We start from the raw sequence: 19681 nt of genomic DNA, 5'->3' as shown, positions 1-19681 counted from the left end.
CAGAGTCTCTTTACTGGCAAAATGTTCTGAAAAGGCTCATTGCCATTGTGAGAATGCTTGCTACCCAAAACCTAGCACTGCATGGCACTTCAGATCAGCTGTATGTGCTAAACAATGGAAACTTCGTGAAAAATTGTGGAGCTGATGTCTGAGTTTGATGTTGTACTCCAGGAGCATCTTAGAAGAGTCACCACCCATTAAATGTACACACACCACTACCTTGGAAAATGAGATCATACAGTTACTGGCAACAAAAATCAAACAGAAGATTGTGGCAGATCTGAAGTCAGCAAGATATTACTGTTATTCGGGACTGCACACCTGACATCAGCCATATGGAACAAATTACTGTAATGGTGTGTTTTATAACAACAACACAACCTAGTGAAAATGTCCCTGCAATGGTGACTGTCAGCGAGCATTTTCTGGAATTTATTGACATTGATGATACTACAGGAGCTGGGATGACAAATGTGCTTCTTAAAAAGCTGGAAGATACAGGAATTGCGATAGCTGACATGAGAGGTCAGGGCTACAATAATGGAGCCAACATGAGAGGAAAGAACAAAGGAGTGCAGACACGGAGCCGAGAGTTAAATCCTCAAGCTTTTTTTGTCCCATGCAGTTCTCATTCATTGAACTTGGTTTTCAGGGTTGCAGCATCAGCTTCTAGTGAGGCTGCAGAATTTTTTAATGTAATTCAAAGCATCTATGTATTTTTCTCTGCATCAACTCATTGATGGCAAATTTTGAAGAAACATTTAGGAACCTCCTCTCTGACACTGAAACCACTGAGTGCCAGACATTGGGAAAGTTGAGTGGAGGCGATAAAGCCTATCAAACACCAAATTGGAAAGATAGATGATGCCATAGTTGCCATTATGGAGGATAATGCTATGACAGGAACTGTTCATGGGAGAACAGTGTCAGAGGGTAACAAAATCACCAGAAACATACATAACTTCAAATTTCTATGTGGCTTAGTGTTGTGGCCTGATATACTGTTTGAAATAAATGTTGTAAGCAAGAGACTCCAAGGTGCTGACCTTGATATATCTGGAGCAATGGAAAAACTGGAAAAAGCAAAGTCATACCTACAGTCTTACCGGTCAGATGAGAGATTTCAAAATGTTCTGAAGAGTGCACAGAAGTTGGCAGAGGAACTTCACACTGAAGCTATTTTCCCACCCATTCAAGAATACAAGAGTCACCGAAGAAGAAGACAACATTTTGATTACGAGGTACAGGATAATCCCATAAGAGACCCCTAACAACAATTCAAAGTTGAATTCTTTAACCAGGTGCTAGATTGTGCAACACAGTCAGTTGAAGAACGTTTCATGCAGCTCAAGGAACTCAGCAGTATATTTGGGATGTTGTATGATATTCCAAAACTCCTCACTATACCTGAAGAAGACCTACACCAGCAATGTAGGACACTAGAGACAGTGTTGACACATGATGACATGCACGATATTGATGCAAGTGATTTAGGTGATGAACTGAAAGCCCTTTCAAGATACATTTCAGCAGGATCAACTCCAAAGGCTGTTCTGGAATATATGTGCACAAATAAGATGACCACCCTCTTTCCAAATGCTTTTGTTGCTCTGCACATACTTCTAACAGTTCCTGGAACAATTGCCAATGGCGAACGCAGCTGCTCCAAACTGAAGTTAATAAAAACACATCTACGTTCCACAATGACACAGGACAGGCTGGTCAGCCTTACAACCATCTCAATAGAGCATGAGCTAGCCCAGACTGTGGACCTTCATCAGGAAGCAGTTCAAATCTTTGCAACCAAGAAGGTATGGAAAGCACTTTGATTATTCAAACAGACAAAAATGCCAGTGTTTACTACGCAGACAAGAAATTGGAATGATTTGGTGGTGCAAGGGCACCTGTGAAAGGGCCATTGTCAATATTCCTAACAAACCAAAATATGTTTTAAAAGCCCTAAGGGTATCAATCTGCTTTAGGTCAGATTGGAGAATATTTGCATCATGAAATCATTTGGACTAGAAAGGAGTGCAGACTCTAAGCATTTAGTCTGTCCTGCTGTAGAATGGCAGAATTGTGATTTCAAGAGCACTCCTTGCCTGGCTATCCTTCCTGGGGACATTTGTCCCTTGTAAAATCTACTGGACTATTTGACTCATTAGTTATTTTTGAGTATCAGAGGGCCAGAACTTAAGTCCCCCCAGGCCTGATCCAAAGCCCATTATGGAGGTTTTCCATTGACTTCAATGAACTTTGGATCAGGCCACAATACAGCAATGCACTTAAGCCCTTGTCAGACTTCAAACATGAGTAGTCCCATTGACTTAAAGAGTGGCAAAAGTGCTGTAGAGCAGATCAGAATAAAAGTGCCTTGGTAAAACTCTCTGGTGCCCAAGATTTGAATAGCAAGGATGCTGCTAGTCATGACTGAAGTTCATTGAAAGAGCCAGCTTGAATAGCATAAGAAATGCATTTTAAAAAAAGAAAGAACATGCATTACATTGCAAATATGAAAAGAAAGCAAACTATTAAAAATCATTGAAAACAGTGTTCAGTTTGACCCGGTAATTTTATAACATTATAAATAAATATAACAGTTATAAATGTATAACTGATCAATGCTCTATCACAATGGTCAGTCAGGGGCAACATTAAAATAATAGAAACTACACTGTGTTTATGGAGAGAGTGTGAGAGACTGGCCTCAACTATTAATACAGTCTCATCCCAGAATCCTGGATATACTTGGTCTGTATCAGTGGGAAATTAAAGGGTTTATTTATGTTTACATGAAGGTGCGTGCAGGTAAAAACATGCTTAGAAAACATCACAACTGATTCTGTGCAAGTTAGCCTTACACAGTGCTATCAGTCTAATAGTCTCCTTTGAGGAAGACATTTAAGCTCTGTTTGCTTAGAATCAGAAGACTGATTGCTGCATTTTTGGTGTATCACTTTGACAGCCCTTTTGAATTCCTGTCTCTGAAGCTGAAATTGGAAAACAAAATGCAAAGCAAGGTAAGCCAGAGATTCTAAAGCTGGTACCATAAGAGCATAGAGATTTCAATACTTTATCCCAGCTCCCTTAGATCTCTGGTCCAGAATCCAAAATAAGGCACATTCAGGTTCTACCCATGATCAAAAAAGTTTGGTATGCTTTCTCACCAACCAGTACGTTACACAGAACATTGAGCAAGACACTGAGAATTCCATATGCAGCACTGATGGGTCCTTCAAGAGATGAATTGTTAAGAAATGGAGAGAGTTTAGTACACAAGCAATGAGGAAGTTGTACTTGGTGCAGCACAAGGATTCTTCTGTTTTCCATAGGAGCAAGAACCATGCCTTCTATTTGTTTGCACAATTCTTAGAACAATGGAGCTCCATACCTGACTGGAGCCATTGCACAATGCTGCTACACATATAACTAATAATTTTAATTAATAATTAAGTTCCTATATCCATGGATCTAGGCTGTTCTCAGTGGTAGCAGATGACAGAACGAGGAGTAATGGTCTCAAGTTGCAGTGGGGGAGGTTTAGGTTGGATATTAGGAAAAACTTTTTCACTAGGAGGGTAGTGAAACACTGGAATGTGTTACCTAGGGAGGTGGTGGAATCTCCTCCCTTAGAAGTTTTTAAGGTCAGGCTTGACAAAGCCCTGGCTGGGATGATTTAGTTGGGGATTGGTCCTGCTTTGAGCAGGGAGTTGGACTAGATGACCTCCTGAGGTCCCTTCCAACCCTGATATTCTATGATTCTATGCTTAGGCAAGTAAATAAGTGACCTGAATTTCAGTACTCAGCAACTCTGAAAAAAAACAGGCCATTTCTTTTGTTGCCTAAATACGAATCTGGGTGATCAGATCCATGCACATAAGTTCCAAATTTTGCCCATGGTATTTCTCAAAGGGCTTTGAACATTTTTTTTCTAAATTTTACAAAATTGTACAACTGTAATGCGTGTCCTATATGTTACAGGCTCACAGCCTCTGGATTGTCAAGTACTTCATCTTCACAGCACCCTGCATGATAGATAGATAAGTAAGTATAATTTTAACTCTGCTTTGCAGATGGGGAAACTAACAGTATTGACAAGAAGTAACCGTTGCCCTCATTGTTGGGGACGCCCTGACAACAGTGAACATCCCTAGACTTATATAAAAGTATTGAATTCACAGCCTATGAAAAAAATGAGCCTACTTGAAAATTGTCAAGAGCCACCTACATTCAATCATTTCTCCTTTCTTAAATGCAGAACAAATGACAGAAATACCTTCCTACATGACATTAAAGGACAATATGGTACTAAAAAAATCCCACCCAAAATACGTGTATTTTTTTTAACCAACGCAGTTCCCTGAAGGGCAGATAAATTGTATCCATAAGACTAAAAGAGAATGGCAGTTTTAGAAATGTGCTGGAAAGGAATCAAATCAATTGGTCTGAACCTATTTTAAAGCAGATTTTAAATATTACTCCCTGATCTCCTTAGGTCTGAACTATTTATAAAAATTGCTGCAAAACCTTCTGTTCTGAATAATTATATCCTATTCTTGTTGTTTTTTTGATGATGCTAAAAAACCAACAACAAGGCACTTGGACCAATACAGGCCTTTTTTCATAAACAGAAATACACTTTAGAAATCTTTACAACATAGCCTGAATTTGTTGCAGTCTTTTCAAATAAGAACCAGCAAGATAGCAGGCATCTATGGCTACCTGCTGAATTTGATGTTACTATGGTATACAGTGGCATATTGGCCCTAAATGTTCTTTTAAATATTTTCTCTGTTTCTTTATATCTAAAAGAACTACATTGAGAAATAAGATGAAATGGCCAATCAATGAAATACTAGCTAAGAGCTTGATTCTGTGAGTAGCTGTGCTTCCTAAATTTTCATTGCTGAAAGTTGAGGGAGGTAAGCACTTTACAGATGTTTATTCCAAGTTTGATTAGATAAATAGGGAAAAAATATGTACCTATGATTTTATCTGCCCTGAACATGATACTCAGCAATATAAAGTTTAAAGTACTGAAATGTTTAGCTTAACCAGCTGAATACTTTATGATATGCCATGCAGACTTTTATTTTTATTTTTCTCCTTGGTTTGCTTTTGGAACATGAAATGGTATAATTTTTTCCTGTGATTAAATGTTCCCATTAATTGTCTCAAGTGCTTTCAATAGTGATAGAAAATTGTTTGGTTTGCATTTGTTCGGAATAATTATAATACTCCAATCTACTGACTGTCAGTTTTGCAAAAATTAAGAGAAATATAAATATTACACAAATACACCTTATGAGCCATTTTGATGACATATACTTTGATGACTGATTACTATTAGGACTAGAACATGGACAAACCATGACCTACATGTACAAAGAACTGAAATATTTTTCCTTTCTAGGGTTGTATGACAGGATTTGTAATCAGGCACTCTCATTTGTTGTGGCTGTATTCCTAGGATTTAAACTGGACAAACCAAAACCTAGTGAAAGCTATGGTAGGAATGACCTTTTCAAGGTGCTTTTGTGTTTATGTGAATATATTTGTAGTTTGGGGATCTTAAATATCTACACAGGCTCTGCATGGGTTCTTTGATCAAAAGGGCAAATTGATGATAATGATCTTCCATTTATATAGCCTCCTTTCATCCACTTGAATCAAAAAGTGCTCTATATACTTCACTGACTTACAAAGTATGTATGGGCATGATCCTGCTGTCCTTGGAAAGAGCTATTCCGTGTGTGCGTGTGTGTGTGTGTGGTATAACGCTTCCATTTTTATTCTTGATAGGTCATTAGATGTCAGATTCTTAGATGTTAGATCTGTCACTGTAAAGCACTGAACATTCTCCATGCTAGACTTTGAGCCCTGGTCATTGGGTTGTGGAGAAAGGGGATACCATATTTTGGGGGGGAAAGAAAAATAAATGTCTGGAAGCTGAAATTGCTTAGACCAGGTGTTCTCAAACTGGGGGTCAGGACCCCTCAGGGGTTGTGAGGTTATTAGATGGGGGGTCACGAGCTGTCAGCCTCCACCCAAACTCCCGCTTTGCCTCCAGCATTTATAATGGTGTTAAGTATATTAAAAGGTGCTTTTCATTTATAAAGGGGGTCACGCTCAGAGGCTTGCTATGTAAAAGGGGTCACCAGTACAAAAGTTTGAGAACCACTGGCTTTAGACATTTGTAATATTAAAAGCAGCTCTGATAAGAATGCATTAGTGGATAAAGTGCAGGGGAAGTAAACTCTGTAATTTATCCCATGGTTCTGCAATTTATCACATGAATGTTACCGTCATATATGTGGTAATTACACATATGCAATGTACATATATCTAAATATATTTGAAAAGTTTGTAAATTTAAATGGAGAACTGAAGTGGTAAATACAATATGGTGGGGCTGATAGCCAACTGTGGACTAGATCCTCCATTGGTATAAATCAAGATAGCTCCACTAAATTCAATTGCCAAATTACACCAGCTGATGATCTGGCCCTGTATCGTTAGACCTCTAGATAAACAATCCTTTTCAACCTGTGGACAGATAATAAGAAACAATCATTCTTGGGAAGAGATAATTTGCAAAAAAAAATGGGGACAAATGGAATAGAAAATGTGATAAAACATGTTAAATTAATCAATGTGAATAACTTGATTTTTATCCTTCCAGCAAAATATAATCAGTTCTGTTTCTCATGTATTTGGGGTGGGGGGTGGGGGGTAGGAGGGAGGCATAGTCTATCTCTTTCTAGTTTTTTTTCTCCTAAAATCTCAAAGCTCTGAATGAGAGCAAAATGAAAGTTCCACATAAAGAGAGAGAACATCAAAGATAATAGTGAAGAAAATAAATGCATAAGAAATGGATCAAATCCAAGCCAATAATATTTAAGGTCCGCAATTCTAAAACAAGGGTTTCTTTCATGCTAGAATAACTATAGGTATTTGGAAGATAAAGAAACAAAGTCTTTTATTTCATGAAACACAGTTTTCAGGTATCATTGAGATAGATATAGATATTTCATTTTTCAGCTACAATCTATATCTATCCATCTACAGCCAGATATATTTACAGATATATCTAGATATAGATTATATAGATCTATTTATCTATATGTATGTGGCTTAGGGAGGGTTGCCACAGAAGTATTGTAAATAAAACTCCCAGAATTTAACTAAGATTGCAAAATCTATAAGAAGTCAGAGAGCACAAAACAGAGGTGAAATAGGAGTACAAGAAAGATTTTATATAGTATCTGCCCAGCAATGGCCAGATATAGAATAATTATTTTATTTATTAGCTATTATTATCAGACAGAGGCACTTACTAGAACTGGGGAGAAAATTCAAAACTTTGGGTACGGCAGTTTGAAAGCTATACAATAATTTCTGTAAAACTCTTCATTAAAGTTTGAATTTTCAAATGCACAGGGCCTGATTCCGTCTTACAGATCCAAGATGTGCATATTAGGCACTCCTAAGGTTTACAGTGGCGCCAATGGTGCCATTGTGCCGGGGTCACACTCAGAAAGGGCCCATTATGGGTGCCAGGCAGGAGCACTGGAAGCTCCCTAAAAGTGGGGGGGGCTACCTGCACCTGGACCGTGGCCCCGCCTGTGCTCCACCCTTCCCCCCGAGGTCCCACTTGCTCTCTGCCCTTCTCCCCGAGGCCCCACTTGTGCTCTGCCCCTCCCTGTGACCCCGCCCATGCTCTGCCCCAAGGATCCATCCCCCCTCAGCCTCTTCCCCTGAGGCTCCGCTCATGTTCCACCTCTTCCCACCCCTGGAATGCCCCTTCCTCCAAAGCCCCATCTGCTACTCGCTCCTCTCCGTCCCCTCTCTCCCCCGTTCCTTGCCCTTAAGGAAGGAAAAAAGTGGTGGGTCCATGGCCCCCTGATCCTCCCTGCTCTGGTGCCCCTGTTGCCAGGTGTCCGGTTTTCAATCGGAAAAGTCCAGTTGGAAAGCAGAGCTGGCAGTGTTTAGTCAGCCGTGCTGACTGGACACTAAAAGTCCTGTTACAGGAGTAACTGCAATCAGCCTCCCTGCCAGGAGCATGGGAAGAGCAGCTGCTGCCACCTAGAGGAGCTGCTGCTCAAGCTGGAGAGAGAGAGAACTGGTTGCCAAGGTCTCAGCTCCAGTGGAGAGAGGAAGGTACTGGCTCCACGCTGCCTCTGGGGGATCTTGTCCACCCCTCTACCCCACTGTGCTTACTCCCAGCCGCTGCCTCACTCCAGGGACCGATCCCTTTCCCCCCTCCCCACGCTGTGCTCTTACCCCGGCCCCTGGCTGACTCCAGGGACTGACCCTCCCCACCCCCAGGGGGCCCACAAATATGTTTGGTGCCAAGCCCACAAAAGTTTAATCCAGCCCAGTGCACTTTTAGTTCTACAACAGCACTGCATTCGCAGCAAAGGCTGTCTAGGAAAGGTGCTGAACCAGCACATCTACCAGATGACCTTGCCCAAATTTTGGTTGTGCTGGCCAGCCACAACAAGGAGCATCAACATGGTAGGGGTTGTGGGTGATTTGTACCAGTGTATCCACCCTCAAACTGGATTTTTTGCTGTTCAGGGCCCAGACCCTGAGTTCCACTGGCTCAGCTGGCTCCACAGTCTGAAGGGATCTTGGTCCCATAAACTTAAAAAAAAAAGTATGGAACAAAATAGTATTTGGATTTATTGACTATAACTTACGGCACAATACTGGATTTATTACCCAGCCTCTGATTCTCTATTCTGTCATCTGTGTCGCTGTGGTGTATTATTTATCGTTTGCACTAGAAGTGGAAAGCCTGTACTGTCACACAGGTGTAATTTGTTTTGCTGTGTGTAAAAAACCCCAAAATGGGGGCTTTTGTCTTCATGGACTTTGTTGTGGTGAGCATCGTTTGTGCATGTTCCCACAAGCATGTGCACAGAGCCAGACCTTGGCTGGAGCCACAACCCCCTCTTTGTGACCTCACATGGCTGTTACATCTATTTTCTCTGATCAGTGACCACACTCCAACTGCCACAGAAACTTTAGACTCCAACATTCCAGCTGGTCCTCACAAGACCCAGTAACGATTAAACTCGGTGATAGTCTAAACAAAAAAAGCTCTCAGCCATGTATGTAGATGTTTCTATCACTTCACCCTGATCAAATAGACAGAGCACCAGGCCTGGAATATTTGTGTTGAGTTTTTGTGGGTGGTGAATGAGGGGTGTGTGCTGCAGTGAGAGACTGTGTATGTTTGGGGTTATTGTGTGTGCTGGTTATATTGTTGTGTGGGTGGTTTTGGAGAACTATGCAGCTGGGTAAAGTAATCCACAATCTATGCAGTTTTCCTCATACAACCAATGAAATTGTTGCATACAAATTAGTGGCAGATTAAGGTGGGCGATTGATTGAGTTACCTCTGATATCACAATGGTCTAAGACTTTTGGCCAGGCATAAAGGTATGCATTATTGTAGCTGAAAGCCCATGAACATAAGAATGGCCATACTGGGTCAGACCAAAGGTCCATCCAGCCCAGTATCCTGTCTACCGACAGTGGCCAATGCCAGGTGCCCCAGAGGGAGTGAACCTAACAGGTAATGATCAAGTGATCTCTCTCCTGCCATCCATCTCCACCCTCTGACAAATAGAGGCTAGGAACACCATTCCTTACCCATCCTGGCTAATAGACATTAATGGACTTACTCTCCATGAATTTATCCAGTTCTCTTTTAAACCCTGTTATAGTCTTAGCCTTCACAACCTCCTCAGGCAAGGAATTCGACAGGTTGACTGTGCACTAAGTGAGTAAATTCCTTTTTTTTGTTTTAAACCTGCTACCCATTAATTTCATTTGTTCTTATATTATGGGAACAAATAAATAACTTTTCCTTATTCACTTTTTTCACACCACTCATTATTTTATATACCTCTATCATATCCCCCCTTAGTCTCCTCTTTTCCAAGCTGAAAAGTCCTAGCCTCTTTAATCTCTCCTTATATGGGACCCGTTCCAAACCCCTAATCAATTTAGTTGCCCTTTTCTGAACCTTTTCTAATGCCAGTATATCTTTTTTGAGATGAGAGGACCACATCTGTAGGCAGTATTCAAGATGTGGGCTTACCATGGATTTATATAAGGGCAATAAGATTCTGAAATGCAGTAAGAGAAGAAAAGGAAGGAGAGGAAAAGAAAGACAAAACAAGAAATTATTTAACTAAGAACCTTTTATCTTACTCAGCCAATGGACTATTTGTCTGTAAAGATGATTGCAAAACGAAAAATATATAACCCAGTCTAGACAGGAAGAAAATGCTCTCATAGGAAAAAACAAAAAGAATTAGTACTGAGCATCATGGAATAATGGTTGCTCTCTAGCAGTGATGGTTTCTTGACAGTAGTTGCTGATTATCCAATATATCTGCATAGTTGCATATTTGAAAGCTTCAAACCAATGTTAATCTCATCACTTCTATGGCACTGATAGTCTGTGCTCATGTGCTTCAGTGCTGGTGAATAGCAGCCCTACTCTTCCAGGTCTAAATCCCCAAGCCTAAATTCCAAACAATCCTGATCTGCAACTCCAATATAATTGCAGGCTTGATTATTCCTCCACAGCTGCTGCAACAGGTGTACTTAATTTCTGGTCTACATTGCTTTTTGTTATTCCAGTCTCCCAGCTTCTATCCTGACGTCTGATGCACTTCATTCCTAACTTGCATCACCTTCTGCTATTTCAGATCTGGTTGTTCAAAAGTCTATGTCAATGTATTTCAGTCTGATTGCCACCCACTCTATAATACTGAAAGTGCCCTCATCAAGGGCACCAGTGACCTCTCCTGTGTGAAATCTCAAGATCTCATCTCAGTTTTCATCATTATCAACTTATGTGATGTCTTAGTAATTGTTGGCTCACTCTCCCTTATTTCAAAATCTCTCTTCCCTGGAAGAAGAAAAGGAGTACTTGTGGCACCTTAGAGACTAACCAATTTATTTGAGCATAAGCTTTTGTGAGCTACAGCTCACTTGCATCCGATGAAGTGAGCTGTAGCTCACAAAAGCTTATGCTCAAATAAATTCGTTAGACTCTAAGGTGCCCACAAGTACTCCTTTTCTTTTTGCGAATACAGACTAACACGGCTGTTACTCTGAAACATCTCTTCCCTGGGATTCCATGACTCCTGATTGTTCGCTTAGCTCTCTAAGCATTTCCTTTAATCGTTCTTTCTCTTTCCTGCTCTGTTAGGGTCCCCAAGGAATTTGACGACCTTGAACTGTCTTATATTCTCCTTGTATACCTTATCCCAACCAATCTTGCCTCTGTTCATGGCTTTAATCATTCTATCAGTTACTTCCAGATCCACTCCAACCATTCTGCTGCTGTTCAGTCATGTCTCTGAGTCTGTCTAATATGTCCTGATTCATATGCAGACGGTAAAAATGTAAGCACCACATTTTTCATCCCAAATCTTCAGACCTCTCATTTCTCCATTACTGCTGCATCGCCATCTTCTCCCAGTCCTTCCAGGCCACAACCACAGCTGTTCAGAAATGGATTTTTTGTCTTTTGTGCGAGATTTTGACATTTCAGAGTTGATTTGTGATCCAAATCAGAATGAAAAGTCAACATTTCACCAATTTCATTAACAAAATCAGAAAAATTTCAAATGGGAAATGTCAAAAGAGCAAATTGAAACTTTTTCAGTTGAACCATTTCAACACATAGAAATAAAATGATTCCATGTGTCAAAAAGATTTTTTTAAATTTTCAATTGACATTTCAACATGAAAAAAAATCATTTTTGAAATACTGATTTCAAATGAAATTTTTCAGTTCAGTGTTCCCATTGGACATTTGAAAAAAAACTAATGGAAGTCAGCATTTCAGGTTCAGATCAGTTTTGCTTAGGCAGGCACCAAATCTTTTCAGACAGCTAATATTGTACTAGCGGGAAACATTACTGGTCAGAACTAAGAGAGGTAAGCAAATTTGTATATGTGGGTGGCAGAGAGGACTCAGATTCAGCTGCTAATCACTGGTAAGTTTTCCTAGCATCTCTTTCATGCTTCCTTCTTATTCCCCACAAATTCAGCTCCTGTTTAAAGAAAAATAATCTTTTTTTCTAAGTGTTATGGTTGTTGAGAGAGCCTCAAAAACATGAACTGAGTGTAAATGATGCAGACACATGTACCTGTGTTTGCAAAATTTGAAATAATAGCTCAGAAAGGTGTGACCTGCCTCATTTATCTGAATGGAAGCTAATTCAGATACTCATTGAAAACAGTGTTGACATTTCAAGAATTAGCCATGTCACTACTTATTAATGTATGTAAGAAAGCAGAGGTATTATTGTATGATGAAGAGCTGCACAATATACTGCAAGTGACAGCATATTTTAGCATCATGAGTAAATGGACTGGGAGTTTGCCACCATTTATCCCCGCTCCCCAGTCAAGAAGTAGTCAGACCCAAGTTGCCTAACAGAGCCCTGTGGTGCATTGGAGTCCCCACAAGTGACCGCAGCTCAAGAAGTCCAGTGGGGCACATCAACTTATTGACAGGAAGCCAAGCACAAGGGTCAGAGCAAAGCTTATGAGCATATTGAGACACAATGAAAGAGCATATATGTGACCATATATTAAATGTCTCTGCAATCTACTATGGTGTCTTATGTGGGTGGAGTTTATTTTGGGGAGTGGCTTGGAAGACTGCCATGACTTTTTTTTTCTGACCCCTGATGGGGAATATATAGTGGACAGCTGAGCTGGAACACCAGACTAGGCATCACTAGCAAAGCTGTGTAGGGAACAAAAACTGGAACTGTAGGGTCTGCTGCAAGTTAGAACTGAGGTGCACAGGTACAGTTGAACAGGAACCCAGGACTGGAATAGCAGAGGGTGGTGTACCTCATGATTGAGGAGCATAGGTATAGCAATGTGAGGCCCAGAACAGGATGAGTAGGGGTTTGCTGGCTAAGATGGAGGTTCATTGGCATAGTTATATGGATGAGAGGATGTAAACCTTGCACAGCACCCACTCACACTTCACCTCACTCACGCTAGCACAATCAGCTTCTCACTCCCACAGGAACTAAATTTATTTACACACTGTGACAGGGTCGGGCCAGATGGCTACAGGAGAGTAATAGAAGGCAGATATATTATTAGCCCTAGGTTAAGTAGGTCCCTTTTCCCTGGGTAAGGTAACAGGGAAGGTTCCAGAATGATCAGGAACCTTCTGGACACAATTAAGACAGACAGGCTGATTAGAACACCTGCAGCCAATCAAGAAGCTGCTAGAATCAATTAAGGCAGGCTAATCGGGGCACTTGGGTTTAAAAAGGAGCTCACTTCAGTTTGTGGTGCACGTGTAAGGAGCTGGGAGCAAGAGGCGCTAGGAGCTGAGAGTGAGAATGCATACTGTTGGAGGACTGAGGTGTACAAGCATTATCAGACACCAGGAGGAAGGACCTATGGTGAGGATAAAGAAGGGGTTGGGAGGAGGCCATGGGGAAGTAGCCCAGGGAGTTGTAGCTGTCACACAGCTGTTCCAGGAGGCACTCTAGACAGCTGCATTCCACAGGGCCCTGGGCTGGAACCTGGATTAGAGGGCCCAAACCTGCCAACTGCTGGTCAGACACAGGAGGAGTTGACCTGGACTGTGGGTTCACGAAAACGGCCAAACTGAGGGCTGCTGTGAAGCTCCAAGGCGAGCAAATCCACCAATAAGCGCAAGACCCACCAAGGTAGAGGAGGAACTTTGTCACAACACATTAAAAAACAAGCTTATAAAACCTCAACTCTGGAACATAGAACATTAAACCCTGACATTCTAGGCAGGACCTTGGCTGATATGATGGATAATGTTTTGACCAAGTCAAGACTTATTTTGCATTGTTATTATCATCCTTTTTTTAATCCTGAAAGGTCAGCTGTCAGAAAGAGTCCAAGTTTATCATCTTTTTCCCCTTCCCCTCAGGTTTTTAGTTAGCAGGAAACGATGATGAATTTCAGTAACAAGTACTATTTCAAGTCTTTCAAAGGATGGAAATAAGTCTATAACATGCTTTTTTTAATGTGTCCACAGAGTTCTTGCCAATTTCTTGCACACAACAAGCAAAAGTGGAGAATGTCAAAAATGAACCTGCTTTAATGCATAGTCTTGCAGAGGAATCATAAGATCAAAAAAAAATCAGACATAGGCTTTACGTTTGTCTCATCCACACAATGTATTCCAAACACTATATTCACCAAAAATTTGTCTAGTTCAGTTTACAATCAAGAGATATGATCTCTGCCACATTTGGTAGAAAATAATTGTTACTAGTTAAACAAGTGCCTAGAACAAACATTTTTTCTCGGTAAATTATTAATCATATTCTAACACACAGAAACATCAGTGGAAAGGGTCAGTTGTTTAGCATTCAGAAATTTTGGCAATGGTTAGGCGGTTGGGCTGGTTCCTGCTTCTAAAGTTAATGTTAAAACTTTCATTGACCTCAGAGATGCTAGATCAGGCCCCCGGTGCACTGGGACCACTGTGTATCATACTGACCATTTTTCCGAGTAGCAGCCGTGTTAGTCTGTATTCGCAAAAAGAAAAGGAGTACTTGTGGCACCTTAGAGACTAACCAATTTATTTGAGCATAAGCTTTTGTGAGCTACAGCTCACTTCATCTGATGCATCATCGGTTGCATCCGATGAAGTGAGCTGTAGCTCACGAAAGCTTATGCTCAAATAAATTGGTTAGTCTCTAAGGTGCCACTAGTACTCCTTTTCTTCATGCTGACCATTGTTGTCTTCTGCTCTCTGCCATCTGTTTGTTCAATTCACCTGTTGTCTCTTGTGTTATACTTAGGGATTGTCTACATGGGAAAGTTATACCAGCATATGCTAAGGTATGCATTTAAATCAATATAGTTATGCTGATATAACCCTCCATGTGAATGCTCTTAATAAGTAGAAAAATGCCTTTTTTCAGTTTAGCTTATGTTGTTTAGGAAGGGATTTAAGTTAACCTGAAAAAAGCTATTCTTATACTGGAATAAGAATGTCCATATGATGGGGTATACTGGCAACGCTGTTGGTAAAACATTCCCATGTACATAAGACCTTAGATTTTAAACTTTTCAGAAAAGGAAATAATATTTTGTTAGGCATTTGTGCAGCAGTTATCATAGTAGAGCCTGTTTCATACATGGAGACCATTGGCACTACCATAATACAAATAACTAATAATAATAACTAACAATAATAATCAAACCAAATAATCAAATAACAGTATCTAACAGTATGTGGCCCTGATCTTGATTGGCACCTCTAGGCGCGACCACATTACAAGTAATAGTAGTTGACCCTATTTACTGCCCAAAGCTGCCTCTAATGCGATAACATTTTCAACAACGAGAGAGACCACACTCTAGAAAATGCTAGTATACACTATTGGGAATAAAATGGCCATTTTGCAATAAAGTTTTTCTCGAAATCACAGATTGCGTCAACATCTGTGTTTTCACAGCATCTAGCACAGTGGGGCTCCAATCCTGCAGGGACCTTTGTGTGTTACAAAAATATAAGTAATAACTAGTATGGCTGCTACATTTTCTAACACTTAAAAAGTTACCCCCAGGGCCAATGCACATTCTGTTAGCTGCTTCACAAGCAAAACTCTATGCCTAATCTGAGGGTATGCGTACACTGAAATCATAGGGTGTGATTGTACATTGTACCTGAGTTAGCTTTTCTCTACTTAGCTTGGTACCAGCAGCATGGGCTGCACAAGTCCACCTGGGACCTTGGATAAATACTCAGGTGGCTAGCATGCACTGGAACCTGTGCCACCATGGTTTCCCTGCTCCAGTACCCAAAATAGATTAAAGCAGTGATCGGCAACCTTTGGCACACGGCCCGCTAGGAAAATGCGCTGGCAGGCCGGGATGGTTTGTTTACCTGCAGCGTCCACAGGTTCAGCCGATCGCAGCTTCCATTGGCCGCGGTTCACTGTTCCAGGCTAATGGGGGCTGTGGGAAGCGGTGTGGGCCGAGCGATGTGCTAGGTCATTAAGTCTACATGATCTGAAAGCACACACTGTGAATTAGGGTAACCAGATAGCAAGTGTGAAAAATCAGGACGGGGGTGGATGGTAATAGGATCATATATAAGAAAAAAATCCAAAAATTGGGACTGTCCCTATAAAATTGGGACATCTGGTCACCCTACTGTGAATGCAGTGTAAATATACCCTAAGTGTGTAAATTGATCTATAAAATCAAATTCTGTTCTGGGGGAGAATACAGAAAGCATTCTTATAACCATAATAAGTATCCTCCTAAGCTTACCTAGATCAATAAATGATTTTCAGATTTCCTTTGCTTTTATGTATAAGACATATTCAATTGGCTGAATTATCTACAACCTTTCAGCTTGCACTATCGTTTACATCTGTGCTAAGTAAGTGTTAAATGGTCTTGTTTTGACTTGGCAGTATTTTACACTCACTTTGCATAAATGGACATGAAGATGCAAGTTGCAAAGCAATAGGAAATCAGGCCCAAAATGTCTATTTCAGACCCTTTCTGTACTTCATATCCCTTACACGTCAGTCACTTTTGGCAAAATCAGTCAGACCTCCGTGTGCATACAAATGATATTCTGTTTTGACTTGCCATGCTTCAGTAAATGATTTATATAACAACAAAGAGTCAATGACAAGCTGATTTGGGATCTGGAGCCCTGGACTGAATCCATTTCAGACTCTGGCATTGACCATTCTTGATTGCCAAGGTTCGCAATGGCAGTATCGGCAGGGTACTGAAAAACCCTCATTTCTGTTTTCCAAACTTCTTCCTTGAAGTGCTTGTGACTTGTCTGTTGCTGCAGACCCCTAAATGTTGCAGTGAACATTGGATAATGGATGGGAGTGGGGGAATAAATTCAGGCAAATTAACTGAAAAGACTTATCCACTTGACTTTCAAAATGGAAAAAGGTGAAATTCACCTTTGTGCATAGGACCAACAGAAGGCCAATACATAATTTGTATTTCAATTAAACTCTAATTTCAGGGCATAGATGAACTATACGTTGTGCATAGGCTTTGTACTTATTCTCTGCAAAGGGGTGAATTTCACCCTAAATTAGTTAGATGCTTATCTGAGGAAAGGGATGTACATATTAAAATTAATGTTATCATCAAGTTTGCTATGAGAGGGGTAGCCGTGTTAGTCTGGATCTGTAAAAGTGGCAAAGAGTCCTGTGGCACCTTATAGACCAACAGACATATTGGAGCATAAGCTTTCGTGGGTGAATACTCACTTTGTCAGATGCATGTAGTGGAAATTTCCAGAGGCAGGTATAAATATGCAAGCAAGAATCAGGCTAGGGATAACAAGGTTAGTTCAATCAGGGAGGATGAGGCCCTCTTCTAGCAGTTGAGGTGGGAACACCAAGGGAGGAGAAACTGAGTTTGTAGCTGGCTAGCCATTCACAGTCTTTGTTTAATCCTGAGCTGATGGTGTCAAATTTGCAAATGAACTGAAGCTCAGCAGTTTCTCTTTGAAGTCTGGTCCTGAAGTTTTTTTGCTGCAGGATGGCTAACTTTAAATCTGCTATTGTGTGTCCAGGGAGATTGAAGTGTTCTCCTACAGGTTTTTGTATATTGCCATTCCTACTACCTGATTTGTGTCCATTTATCCTTTTATGTAGGGACTGTCCAGTTTGGCTGACGTACACAGCAGAGGGGCATTGCTGGCACATGATGGCGTATATTATATTGGTGGAGGTGCAGGTGAATGAACTGATGTTGGTGTAGCTGATCTGGTTAGGTCCTGTGATGGTGTCATTGGTGTAGATATGTGGGCAGAGTTGGCATCGAGGTTTGCTGCATAGATTGGTTCTGAGTTAGAGTTACTATGGTACGGTTTGTCGTTGCTGGTGAGAATATGCTTCAGGTTGCCGGGTTTCTGTGGCGGGTTGTCTGCCTCCCAAGTCCTGTGAAAGTGATGGATCGTTGTCCAGGATGGGTTGCAGATCACTGATGATGCATTGGAGAGGTTTTAGCTGAGGACTGTATGTGATGGCCATTGGAGTTCTGTTGGTTTCTTTCTTGGGCTTGTCTCGGAGCAGGAGGCTTCTGGGTACACATCTGGCTCTGTTGATCTGTTTCCTTATTTCCTCGTGCGGGTATCGTTGTTTTGAGAATGCTTGGTGAAGATCTTGTAGGTGTTGGTCTCTGTCTGAGGGGTTGGAGCAAGTTTGCTGGCTCTCTTGTTGGTCTAGATTGAATAGACAAAAGGTTTTGCCTAAATATATTATGGAAAACAGTAGAATTCATGTGGCTTCTTCTGTTGTAACAATGGCATACATACTTAATATTGCTGTTTCAGCGTACTCACAGGTCTGCTCTAAACCTCCTCCATTCAGATTTGCTTTCAAAACAAGATGCTGCGCTATTCATTAACATTTTGTGAATAATCAGTTCATACATGCACAGTACTTATATATCAAATGTGTGTTATGTTGATAGAACACTTTCTGGTTAAGATACATGATTATATTTACAAAAAATATATTATAAGGAAACAATATCCACACAGTGTTGCAGCAATCAGTAACTTGATGGCAAATAGTAAGGGCAGTAACAACCCAATGCAAAGCCCAATAAGTGAGTAGAAAGCTTGGATCAGGCCCTAACTGCTTTTTTTTTGGTTAGTTTTTATTATAGTCAAGGGCCAAATTCAGTGCTGGTGTAAGTGGAAACTGCTTCACAGATGTTAACGATTATACTTTGGGCTCAATAATTAGAAAATCATAATTAGAATTTACCAAGAAGTTAATTTTGACAGATTTATTATTTGGTTTAAAGTGCTGTAACAGGCCTCCAAGTGTGTCACAAAAAGAAAACAACATTAAAAACTCTGTATTTTGAAGGATCACAAAAGCCTTATCGACAAATGAAATAACAAAACTAATAGAAAAAAGCCTATTAGAACCAATCTTCTACTAATCCATCCTATCCCAATGCAAAAACAACCCCCACAGAATGTGAACTAAAAAAGAAATAACCTTGTCACTGATGGATATATCTTAAGGGAGGGACCATTCTAGTCACAGGCTCTTGAAAGAGAGGGCCCGTCTTCTCTTTTTAAGACTACACCTGGAACAATCAGTAGATCCAGCCATGCTGATCAGATGCCCCATGTCAGGAGACAAACTGAGGTGGACTATCCAAATATTATTTATTTTAAAGTTCATGTAAGAGATCATTACTTGGTATTCATTGTAATAAGCCTTTGCTTTTGGAGTACAGACCTGGAGCCTTAAAATTCCACCTTTATTATAGGAGTGGATGTCAGTTTTTCCAGGAACTCAGTGTTTTTAAGGGAATCCACCCTACAGGAGAAACGTGTTCAGAATTGTACAGGTATGTGGGAGCTTCTCATCTGGAAGCCTAAATAATAGATTGGGAGGTCAGTAATTCACCAGGTTCATCCAGGGCTGAAGCACAAATCATTGTCCTGATAAGAGAAAGCAAACAAAAATAAGAAATGCTATTAATATCTTTAGTCTTCAAACATTACAAGGGGAACTTGCAATAATGTTAACATGAGCTTCTCTTTGCTATTTGGGTCTCATTATGGTACAGATTAGTGAAACTATGGGAAAGGGAAAAATCTGTATAATCTATACACTGAAAC

This window comes from Caretta caretta, chromosome 6 (genome assembly GCF_965140235.1).
Source record: "Caretta caretta isolate rCarCar2 chromosome 6, rCarCar1.hap1, whole genome shotgun sequence".
NCBI classification, from domain to species: domain Eukaryota; kingdom Metazoa; phylum Chordata; order Testudines; family Cheloniidae; genus Caretta; species Caretta caretta.
This window is presented reverse-complemented; position numbering follows the sequence as displayed.